This window comes from Canis lupus, chromosome 1 (assembly GCF_003254725.2).
Source record: "Canis lupus dingo isolate Sandy chromosome 1, ASM325472v2, whole genome shotgun sequence".
Taxonomy (NCBI): Eukaryota; Metazoa; Chordata; class Mammalia; order Carnivora; family Canidae; genus Canis; species Canis lupus.
The window spans coordinates 5,270,003-5,282,907 of record NC_064243.1 but is presented as its reverse complement, the minus strand read 5'-3'; positions in this window follow the sequence as shown (position 1 = coordinate 5,282,907).

The window sequence follows — 12,905 nt, the reverse complement described above, 5'->3', positions numbered from 1 at the left end:
CTCATTTTACCTTTATGACTCTGGAGGAATTTCAGGAACTGAAGAAAAAAGAGCAAATACTATATCATAAGATGTTCCCATTGCTCTTGTGGCTCAGACTGTTGCAAGAGCTTTGGAAGCTATGAACTAGTAACTATGAAGGAAAAACAAATACATATAAGAAATATATTTTGATCACCTGAAGACCAAATATGTATATATTTCTTATAAATCACAATATTACACATATTAATAAAACATGTATATATCTACATATCATATATCTACATTTGTGTGTACACTTATATAAATAGTAATGTAAGTATACAGTATATAAGTAGTATATAAGACTTTTCTCAAACTTAAAAGATACCTGTTTATAGAAATGTATAAACCTTTGAAGAGGAGACAAACATCTTGCCCCAAAATATATTTCTGGCATATTGATTATTTCAGGCTGATTATTTTTGAAAGGCTGTAGACACTGCCCGTTTGTGAGGAAAAGGTACATTTACATGGGAAATTTCTGTAAGGGTGTCTCCCTCTCTGTACCAGGAAGAAGAGGACTAAATCAGAAAGGAATGCAAAAGCCTCAGGAGTTAAGGATTTTGAGGGAACAAAGGGAATGCCAAAACTCACAGTCTCTACCAGGCCTGGACAATGGCCTAACCATATCTGGGACTGTAAATCAGTGGCAACACTCCCAGTGCTGCTTCAGAAGTAAAAGTTGACCTAAGGCACATTCTTGAGTCATTCTGGGGAGACATAAACCCCTTTGAGCACTTGAACAGTGGACTAATTGGAGCCAGAGAATTCATGATGCTGCCCCTTCTGGCCCTCCTGACTTCAATCATCCAGGACCTGAACTCTGTCAAGTTAGGATGAATTTTGCCTCAATTCTATAATGAACTCTCCATTGCAAGTCTCTTTGTGAATACACAAGCACCCTTAGCTTAAAACTTTCCCAATCTAAGGAGCACCTGTGGAGCTCAGTAGGTTAAGTATCCAGTTCTTGATTTCAACTCAGGTCATGATCTCAGAGCCCTAGGATGGAGCCCTGCATCAGTCTGGTTTTGTGTTCATTGGGGAGTCTGCTGGAGATTCTCTCTTGCTCCTTCTCCCTCTGCCCCTCCCCCTCCCTCTGCTCTTTCTCATTAAATAAATAAATCTTTAAAACAACGACAAAAACTTCCCCAATTTTGTTGTTCTGGGAGATGCTGCTTTGGGAAATATCCCCAGCATTCCTCTTACGTGTTGTAAGTGAAATTCTTCCTTTCCTACTCTTGGATTGTGTCTTTTGGCTTGATGCCCACCAAGAGTGGAACCCAATTTTATATTACACTTTGTATACATTTATCTTATTTCATTCCCATTATAACCCACAGGCCATGGAGAACACAGACACTATCATTATCAGATTTGGCTTTTGAGATGCAAGCAAGTTTTCAAAGTTCCCTGAGAAGACTCATTAAGAAATGGGGCCAAAACTTATCTTTCATCTGCCCCACATTGCCCAAATTTGACAATATAGCAAAAAAAAAAAAAAAAAAAAAAAAAAAATTACAGTTCATTGGTTCAGTGTCTAGGAAAGAAATCCTTTCTTAGCCAAATTTGGAAGTGTCTGAATACAGTAGCAGAGAGTATCATCGATCCTGATCATCTGTGATGCCCAGCTGTAAAAGGGGCAAGTGTGGAACTGCCTGGCATGCAGTAAACTGGCCTGACACCACTTGGTGACAGCTTTGCCCTCTTGCACCATGCTTCTGAGGTTGTCTGAGTTGTCTCCACTCAGAACAGAGGATTCTCAGTAAATGTTTGTTGAATAAATCTAGCATTTTGAGGATAGGGGTAATTTCAAGCAGTTTTTTTCTATGATTTTGTTATACTTGAGAAGAAAGATAAATCACTTAAAGGAAAATTGATGTATGAGGCTCATTTGTGCCTTTGAGACTAATTTTTTCATCAACAAAGTAGGGATGATAACACCTGCCAACGGAGGCTTTGCATGCAAGGTGAAGGAGGAACCAAGCATTATCTCTATTGTTTTCTTCTGTCTTTTGCCTTTATTATTTCAGAGTCATTAGGTGGATTTTTCCTTAGGAAAAATGAGGAAGAAGTCTAAATCTTGCCAAGACAGAATCCATTCCTTTAAGCCTTGTTATTACAGAGTGTAATTTTGATTCACATTATTGGGAACGAACAGCACAAACTGAAAAGGTTTTCTTTAATCATTCAATTCATCACAATGTTCCCTCAAAGGGGGAAAAAAAAAACCCAGTCAATAATAGTGTTCAAATGTAGCAATTGCACAGAAGTAAAATACAAAAGTTCTTTTTGCTCTGTGTTCATTTAAGTATTCAGTTTTTCTTCTGCAAAACAACCTTTCTTTCAAAGCTTTACTTTGACAAGCATCCTCAAGATTGATGGAAAGAAGTAATCAACTAGAACCCTGTTTTCAAATCTCTGAACACCTTTACTTTAAGCCTGCAGCCTGGACAGGGAAATAGAAGACACACCATGTAAACTCATTCAAAGCTTTAAGAAGGTGGAAATTTTATGACAGACCTACGGAAAAGAGAGAGGGGTGATTTTTAACAGAAAAAAAGAAAAGAGAAAATTTGCCAAAAGCCCCCAGGTGAGAGTAGTCAGATATACATGAATAACATGAAAATATATGGGACTCCATCCTTAAAAGTGAATGCATAGTCTTATTAGAGAGGTGAAGCAAAAGGACCTTTTTTTGCAGCTTTATTTAGTACAAATGACAAATGGGAATTCTATATATTTAAGGTATACAACTCGATGCTTTGATGTATCTCCACCTTGTGCAATAATTCCTGCAATCAGCTAATGAACATATCCATTGTCTCACACAGCTCCCATTCTCCTTCCTGTTTGTTTTTGGTTTAATGGTGAAAATGCTGAAGATGACTCTCAACAAATTTCAAGTATGTAATACAGTGTTATTAACTATAGTCATCATGTCATATATGCAATCTACAGAACTTACTCGTCCTGAAATACTGAGACTTGGTACCCTTGGACTGGCATCTGCATCGTCCCCACTCCCCACCCCCCCACCAGCCCCTGTCTACCTCCATTCTGCTTCTGTGAGTTCGGCTTTTTCAGATCCCGCATGTAAGTGATGCTGTGTAGCATTTCTCTTTCTATGCCCGGCTTATGTCACTTAGCACAATGTCCTTCAGGTTCATCCACACTGTCACAAATGGCAGGATTTCCTTTCTTTTTTAAAGCTGTATAATATTGCCTTATGTTATCCATTTATCCATCCAAGTAGATGTACCTTTATTGGCCTCTCTTGCAGCTACAACTACATCTCTGCCTATGCTAGAAAGACATTAAACTTCTCAAAGGCAAAAAAAAAAAAAAAAAAAATGTCTGTTCACGATATAAAACCGGGATTTCCATTTTACTTTTATCAGTTGCTGTGTGAACTTGGTCATAAGTGACTCCACCATTAAAATGGAGTTGGGGTTGGAACCTGCCTAAGAAATTATTACAATAATTATAGAAAAATTGCAAATAAAGTTCTTAGTGAAAGACCTTGCATATAGTAAGTACTCAGCAGGGTGGGAATTAGATTGAGGAAAGTGAATATCTTTATCTTGATTGCTGAAATTTGGAGACCCTCTCAAGCTTGTGCCTGAGCCATCTACCTGCTATCCTCCCTCTACTGCCAGCCAGTGGTACTCATAACTGTTGGATTATTATCATTACAATTAGAAAGTTTATCTTGCACCATTCTGTGCTCCTGCATGTAAGATAGGCCTCATATCATGTGCTCAAGACAGTCTTAGTAGTTTGAGAGGATGATGAGGATGGTAGCATCCAACATTTCTACTTTAAAAGACTACTAGGAACATACAATATTTAAGGACTGCTTTAGCTATTCCTAATTCTATCTAATAAGTGACCTTGAGAGGATAAGATTCTATGCCATTCATTCATTCACTTCTATATTTTATAAGCTTTAAGATAAAGGTGAGTTTTAAATTCCAAATTATATAAAAACTAAATAATATTCATGTTTGGAATTTCTATGGCTTTGTGATATATGAAATAATAGATCATTCTCAGAATATTATGTAAACTCTATTTGATTTGTTAATATATGCTTAAAATAGCAGATAGTAAAAAGAAAATACATTATACAAAAAATATTTCATAAATACTATAATTTGTGTATGTTAATAACAAAAGCTCACATTTCTTATTTCTCAAATGCATTATGATCAGAATAGCAGTTTTTAAAAAGAGTAAGTTTTTGATATTTGTAACTTTTAGAAATGTAAATTTCTCCAAAAAAAATCCAGTATTTACTTTTTTAGCATTTAACTTTTTGCAAAGAAAGCAATTTAGACATAGAAAGAGCACAGAAAAGAATCTGCCTAGCAGGTTGCAAGTTACTGTAGACATAAAAAGTTTAAGAGAAGAAATGTGGGGTTTTTTGTTCCTATTTTTTGATCCCTTTGCCATCTGAACTTTCTTCAGCAAAGATTCCTGATGCTTATTTAAATAAAATGAAGTTTCTTTTTGCTATTCATTTTGCTTCTCCTGTGCCAGTGTACACCCCAAGTAATAATCAAAACTATATCCTAATTGGAAGGATTTAATTTGTAATAAGATCCATGGGAAAGGCTATATATACAAAGGCAATGCAAAAAAAAAATGAGCTTTCTTATAGAGATAATAAATTTAAACAAACTTCATAGAAAATGGGCCACAAAAATGCCATTAAACTGCACTATGACTGGTAAACTGGCATATATGTCTAGTGAAAATGAGGACAGCAATTCTCATTGCAAATACCAACAAGACAAATATAGGCCAGCACTTTCTGTTCTAACATTGGGTGGCTTTTATTGTTCATTATTTATTCGCAGTAAGCAGGAGATGGAGAGTAAACTGACCTCACTCTTGGACCTCAGATGGCTTGAGATGTCAGGGAACTGTTAACAGTTCTCATTACACAGAATAAAGAATTACAGATTATTTCCACTCCTGATACAGAGAAAGCTCAAGATCAGTAGCATAACGTAAAAGGATGAAAGTAAAAGCAGTTAAAACTCCATAGTTTATTTTGATGTTGTTGAGGGCCAAGCCATGTAAATTAAAAAACAAAAAACAAACAAAAAAATCACCCCTTCTTGATTCTTTCCAACCTATTTTACAGAAACTATTTCTTGCCATGTCCCCTCTGAGTGCTTGAGCTTACTTGGAAGAAATGGCTTTGGGCCAAGGACAGAGGAACTTCTCAAAATAAATACACCCATATACCTGTACCCAGACACCAATCATTCTAGTTCTTTCCCAGTCTCGTCATCTTTATAGAGCTTTATAGAACATCTGATATCAGACAGGGGAAAATTTTAACCATCCATTTCTTAAACAACACCATTTTTTTCAGCAGACCTTTATATTTAATAGAACCGTTTAAAGATTTTACATTTTACAAAATTACCGACAATCAAATCACTTTCTTAATTTTTAAAACTGTATTTAGACAAGCCTGAAGGCTCATCAGAAACATGTTCAAATTTTGCGACCATTGTCTCTAAAGAGCCATGCACTATGGAGGATACTGAGTATCTTGCTTGCCTGTAGCATTTATGACCCAGGACCAGTGACACACTTTAATGGAAAACACTGAGGTCAATAAAAGGTACAGAGATTTTTCCCATACACCCTCTGCCCCCATATTATCAACACCTCCCATCGGAGTGGTACACTTCTTAAAGCTGATGAAACTACATCGACACAACACAATCACCCAAGTGTATGACAGGGTCTGTAGTTTACTTTAGGGCTGACTCATGGTGGTGTCTATCCCATGGATTTGGACAAATCCCATGTATAATGATGTGCCCCCATAATTATGGCATCACAAGAGGAGTTTCACGGCCCTAAACATCATCTGTACTCCTCATGTTCATCCCATCATGGCCCTAAACATCATCTGTACTCCTCATGTTCATCCCAGCAACCCTTCATCTTTTTTTGTCTCAGTGGTTTGGCTTTTTCCAGAATGTTACAAGTTGGAACCAGACAGGATGCAGCCTTCTCAGGTTTACTTCTTTCACTACCTAACACAGACTTAAGGTTTCTCCATGACCTTACATGGCTTGAGAGCTCATTTCTTTTTAGTGCTAAATAACATTGCAATATCAGTAAGTGCAATTTATTTATCCATTCTCACTTACTGAAGGGTATCTTGGCTGCTTCCAAGTTTTGGCAATTATAAATAAAGCTGCTATAAACATCCACATGCAGGCTTTTATATGGACATAACTCTTTTCAACTCCTTTGGATAAATACCAAGGAGTGTCATTGCTGGACTGTGTGGTAAGAGTATGTTCACTTTTCTGAAAAAAAAAAAATAATATCTTCCAAAGTGGCTGTACCATTTTGCATTCCCACCAGCAATACATGAGAGTTCCTGCTGCTCCACTTCCTTACCAGAATTTAACATTGTTAGTGCTCTGGATTTGGGGCATTCTATTTTTTTTTTTTTGTATCTTTTTTTATTGGAGTTCGATTTGCCAACATAGAGCATAACACCCAGTGCTCATCCATCAAGTGCCCCCCTCAGTGCCTGTCACCCAGTCACCCCAAACCCCTCCCACCTCCCCTTCCACTACAGCTTGTTTGTTTCCCAGAGTTAGGTGTCTCTCATGTGCTGTCACCCTCTTTGATATTTCCCACTCATTTTTCTCTCCTTTCCCCTTTATTCCCTTTCACTATTTTTTATATTCCCCGAATGAATGAGACCATATAATGTTTGTCCTTCTCCAATTGACTTATTTCACTCAGTATAATACCCTCCAGGTCCATCTACATCAAAGCAAATGGTGGGTATTTGTCATTTCTAATGGCTAAGTAATATTCCATGGTACACAGAGACCACAGCTTCTTTATCCATTCATCTTGCGATGGACACCGAGGCTCACAGTTTGGCTATTGTGGACATTGCTGCTATGAACGTTGGGGTGCAGGTGTCCTGGTGTTTCATGGCATCTATATCTTTGGAGTAAATACCCACTAGTGCAATTGCTGGGTCGTAGGGCAGGTCTATTTTTAACTCTTTGAGGAACCTCCACACAGTTTTCCAGAGTGGCTGCACCAGTTCACATTCCCACCAACAGTGCAAGAGGGTTCCCCTTTCTCCACATCTTCTCCAACATTTTTTGTTTCCTGTCTTGTTAATTTTTACCATTCTCACTAGTGTGAGGTGGTATTTCATTGTGTTTTTTTTTTAATTTTTTTAAACTTTTATTTATTTATGATAGTCACACACAGAGAGAGAGAGAGAGAGGCAGAGACACAGGCAGAGGGAGAAGCAGGCTCCATGCACCGGGAGCCCGATGTGGGGATTCGATCCGGGGTCTCCAGGATCGCGCCCTGGGTCAAAGGCAGGCGCCAAACCGCTGCGCCACCCAGGGATCCCTCATTGTGGTTTTGATTTGTATTTCCCTGATGGCAAGGGATGCGGAGCATTTTCTCATGTGCTTGTTGGCCATGTGTATGTCTTCTTTGTTTAGATTTCTGTTTATGTCTTTTGCCCATTTCATGATTGGGATTTGGGGCATTCTAATAGGTGTGTTGTGATATCTCATTGTTGTTTTGTGTTCATTTGTATTTCCCTAGTGACATTTGATGTGGAGCATCATTTCATATGTTTATTCACCATCTCTATATCTTCTTTGGTGAGGTGTTAAGATCTCTGGGCAGTTTTTTAATCAGGTTGTTTGTTTTCTTATTGTTGAGTTTTAAGAGTCCTTTGTATATAATGGGTAACCATCATTCATCAGATATGCTTACTCTGATAAATTACATTCACTGCTGACCCAGTAAGTTTGGGGATGAAACTTGGCAAGCTAATGTTATGGCTTGCAAAAACGGTAAGACTTAAGACCTCACAGTTCCTGGCCACAACCACTTTGAAAAACTTGCAGTATCTCTAACCTGTCAAATCTTTTATATGTGTGTATGTATATGGGTTTATACTCAACAAAGTAAACACTACTGTGTACCAAAGGACATACACACAAAAATGTCCATGGCAGTTTAAAATATTCCAAACTGTAAACAATCAAAATATCCACCCACATAGAATAGTTTAAAAAAATGTGGTCTAATAAATAAACTTCTGACACCTGTAAGAATATGGGTGTATCTCAGAGATATAATGTTAGTAAAAGAAATCTGACACAAAAGAGAATATACTCTACCATTCCGATTACATAATATTTAAAATAAGGTAAAACTAACGTGATGGTAGCGATCTGAATAGTGGTTGATCTTGGTGGAGTGTATGGATTAGGACAGACAGGATAAAAGAGCCTTCTAGGAGAGTGAGAAAGCTCCATATTTTACCTAAGTGGAGGTTGCATGGGCGTATATATATGTGAAATGCCATATAACAGTGGAGCTTAGGTTTGTATGCTTAATATTCATTATAACTCAAGTTTTAAAAAATCTAAAGTGGAAAACAAAGAAATGAAAATGCAAAGAATGTCCTTGAGGCCCTTTCTTGTCTATCAAAAGTTTACAAGTTTGACGGCCTGCTATTGACAGGCTATGAGGAAGAGACACTCTCACATATGCCTGACAGTGTATAGAACAATCCAGTGGCTGTGAAGCTAATTGACAATGTTTATCACAGTCACAGATGCACATGCATGTGCCTCTTCACCCAGGCACCCCACTTCTGGGAATTTATCATGTATGAAAGGATGTGTATATAAAGTCATTTACTGTTGTATGTCAGCAATAACTAGAAAAGGCCTCGAGACCTCCCAAATGTCCATGCCAGGTAACTGGAAAGACCTACCCTGAGAGCTCCACAAAACAGAATAGTACTCAGATGTTTAATAGGTGGAAAGCTCCCTGCACACTCACATGGAAGAGGATCTAGGAAAAATGGTTAGCTCAAAGCCCTACGTTTAAGCCGCCATTCACATTTAAGAAAGGGAAAATAAGAGTATCTTTCCCTATTTGCTTTGTTTGCACAGAGAAACTCAGAACAACATGGAAGGGTGGAGAGGAGAGGGTACTTGAGGTAAAGAGAAGAACAAGATCACTCAATATGCGTTTTGTAACATTATTCTGATCTTCAAACCATAAGAATGTGTTACCTACTCAGAAAACTAAGCTAAAATTTTTAGATGGTGCTAGCTCAGATGGCTATATGTATTAAAAATAAAATGAAATTAGATCTCTCTTACTGTACTAAAAAAAAGATAAGAGGAAGAAGAAAGAAAAAAGCAACCTTGCAGAAAGAAAACTTTAGGGTTTAAAAGGAAATATAGGAGAACATTTTTATAACATAAGAACTAGGAAGGATTTCTTTAAAATATAATAGATAAGTCAAACATGAAGTACAATACTGCATTAAATTTGAAATACATGCAGAAAAAAAGGCACCATAAATAAATTGAAAAGCACAGATTGTGAGATGGTATTTGCAATGCGAATAAACCACAAAGTATTTTTGTAGAATATTCATAAGCAGCCCCTTCAAACCAATAAGAGACGGACAAACAACCCAAGGGAAAAACAGGCACAAATATGAGCAAGGCAAGAGGGAAAGGAAGGGAAGAGACTTGAATGACCAATAAGCATATGGGGGGAGAAAGATACTAGTGTAATCATCTGGGAAACGCAAGATAAAAGTGAGATACTTAAGACACCTGTCAGCTATGTAAAAATTTTAAATATGATAACTAGAAATATTCATTAGGATGTGGGAAATGGAATTATACTTTGTAAAATAATACCAACAGTTTTGGGCAACTTGACAGTACTAGCAAAGTTAAAGTTGACTTGTGATCCAGCAGTTCCACTTCTATGGGTCTCCCCTAGAGGAATTCTCACACATGTGCATGAAGAGACTCCTCCTCCAAAAAGTGAACACAACTTAATCTAACTCAGGAGGGGGATGGATAAAAAAACCCAAGATTTATTCAGTGAACCACTGCATAGTGGTTAAATTAAGGTACTAAACCTACAAGTATCAACATGGATTAATCTTAAAGACATTTTGGGATCAGAACAGAAAAGCCAAGTTGCAAAAGGATATGTAAAATATAGTATCATTTGTGTGAAAATTTCATACTCAGGTTTACATGAAATCTATATGGGGGGGGATCCCTGGGTGGCGCAGCGGTTTGGTGCCTGCCTTTGACCCAGGGCGCGATCCTGGAGACCCGGGATCGAATCCCACGTTGGGCTCCCGGTGCATGGAGCCTGCTTCTCCCTCTGCCTATGTCTCTGCCTCTCTCTCTCTCTCTCTCTCTCTCTCTCTCTGTGTGTGACTATCATAAATAAAAATTAAAAAAAATAAATCTATATGGGTACATAAACATGTGATAAATATAGTAATTTGGAGGTAGGCTTAATACAAATCAATTTAAAAACAGTAATCGATTTTGGAGGAGAGAAAGCTAATGAGATCTGGTCACCCATTCAACAAGTGTGTATTAAGGACTTACGAAGTGCCACATGCATAGGTATGAGGGATGCTGTGGAGAACAAGTCAAATTCAGGAAGTTTATATTCCAGGTCCAGGGATGTGAGAGAGACAAACAATAAATTTGCAATGATCTCAGTTGTTTATATACACAATAAAAAAAAGAGGAGCTGAAGGAGAGAATTTCAGCAGCAGTGCAGGGGATCCATGTGGGAATGTCTCCCAGAGGACGTGCCATCAAGCAGGGATCTGAGGGAAGGAAGGGTGAGGGTTAGTGAAGATCTGGGGAATAAGCTAGCCAGACAGAAGAGCCCAAAGCAGGAATGAACTTGATGTGCTCAGGAAGCAGCAGCTAGGCCGGAGCTGGAGGGGGACAGGAGGCCAGACAGGCCACTGTTCTAGATCATGTTGGACCTTGGTAGCCACTGTGATGAATGTGGATCACTTCTGAATGTGATATGAGGAGTGTCTCAGTCTGTTCAGGCTGCTCTAATAAAATACCACAGACTATATGGCTTATAACCACAGACATTTATTTCTCACAGTTCCGGAGGCTGAGAGCCCAAGATCAAGTTGTGGGTAGATTCAGGGTCTGAAGAGAACCCCCTCCTAGATGGCCATCTTCTCCATATGTCCTCAAGTGGTGGAGGGATCTAGGGAGCTCTGTGGGTTCTCTCTTTAGGGCCCTAGTCTCATTCGTGAAGGCTTTGGCTTCATCCCCAAAGGCCCTACCTTGGGGATTAGGATTAGGCTTCAACATGAATTTTAAGGCACAAATGTTCAGTCCACAAGCTGGCAGTGAGATGATGTAATTTGCTCTTTAGGCAGCACTGGGTTTCTGTGTGACAGACTGACTGTAGAAGGTGAGTAGAAACAGAGGGGCAGCTGGGAGGCCACCAGTGAAATCTGGGGAGGGAGATGATGAAGCAGGGAGGTTATGGATTGGGAGAAATCTTGGATCAACTGGTGCACTGGGCAGGGGAAGGGGATACGAAGCAAAGACAGGAGTAAGGGAGAGATCATGCTAAGCAAGTGGGGGAATGTGGACACCTTTTATAGAGATGGAGGAGTCTGAGGGATGAACATAACTTCATCAGAAATCAGTTTTGTTTTATAAAGTTGATTGATCTGGGGTGAACGGTAGAGTCTCAGCCTAACCTGAAACACCTAATTTCTTAATTTAAAAGTTATTGGGGAAATACCACAGGATAGTAAAACACGTTAAAAATCTCAGCAGTGGGGTCACGAGTATCAATAACCCTCAGTGTTCAAACTATTTCATTTGGAACAAAAGGAATGGTTGAGCTAACAATGGAGTGATGCTTTCCTGGTATGGGCAGCTGATTTACCCATGCCACGGAAAGGTGCATGAACCATAATGCCTTTTCTATCCAGGAATTAGGAAGAAGAGAAGGAGGCGGGAAGAGCAGAGAGGAGGGCAAGTAGCCGAATGTGGCTACTCCACCAGGTGCAGTGGGCAGTGGCAAGGAAAGCACGTCAAAGCTGGCGGGCAGAGCTCCTCCACGTGTGCTCTTCAGGGCTACTGGGCAAGGCTTCAGCATGAAGCCTCTCTTGTCCCAGTGTCAGAAATCACACCATCCAGCCCCATGCTCATGACCCCTATAGACCCATCTGTAAAACCACAGGCCTGTTTCCGGTTCAGTCCTGGAGCAAGAAGCCTGACTTCTGCATGGCTCGGCCTTGTCATCTGGAGACAGACCTCGCTCCGAAGGGCTGCCACTGGGATGTGTGTGCCGTGAGGCCTGAGTAGGACGCCCCCACCCCCACCCCCCGCCCAGAGGAAGCACTCAGAGAATGTCAGATGCAGGAACCATTGCCATGAATGATGCTGCACTTGCTGTGTCGCTCCCGTAGCCAACACCAGATCAATAAAATGGGAGAATTATGAGGCCATCTGACCTAAATGTGCCACCAAGCCGCCTCAGGAAAGCAGTCTTGTGGGATCACATCACGACATATTTACAGAGAAGGGGCCTTGAACTCAATTCTTGCTCTGTCTCTGCCGACTCTGTGATCCTGAACAGTCACTAACACGTTCTCAGCACCAGCTGCTTAATCCGGAAATGAAGATACAATCTGCCCCATCTCTTCTCCGGGCTTTGGGTATCAGGAGATAGGGGATATTAAAGCGTTTAAAGAACAAGTGGGAAAGCATGACTGCCTCCTCTGTCAGAGTTTGAGTTTTTGCAACGGAACACAGACAGGTGTGCCCAGAAGTGCCTCAAGCGCATCAACAGCCAGGTGCACACAGCACTGACTTGAGAATCAGTAGCTACAGGTCCAATTCCCGCCTTTCCACAGAAATCCAACATGGCTTAGAAATGCCCTAAACTTCTATCTCCCCACACCATACCCAGCGTTGTGTTCTCTCTCTGCAAAAGAAAAATGTAATTCTCAACATCATGCCAATGCGAGG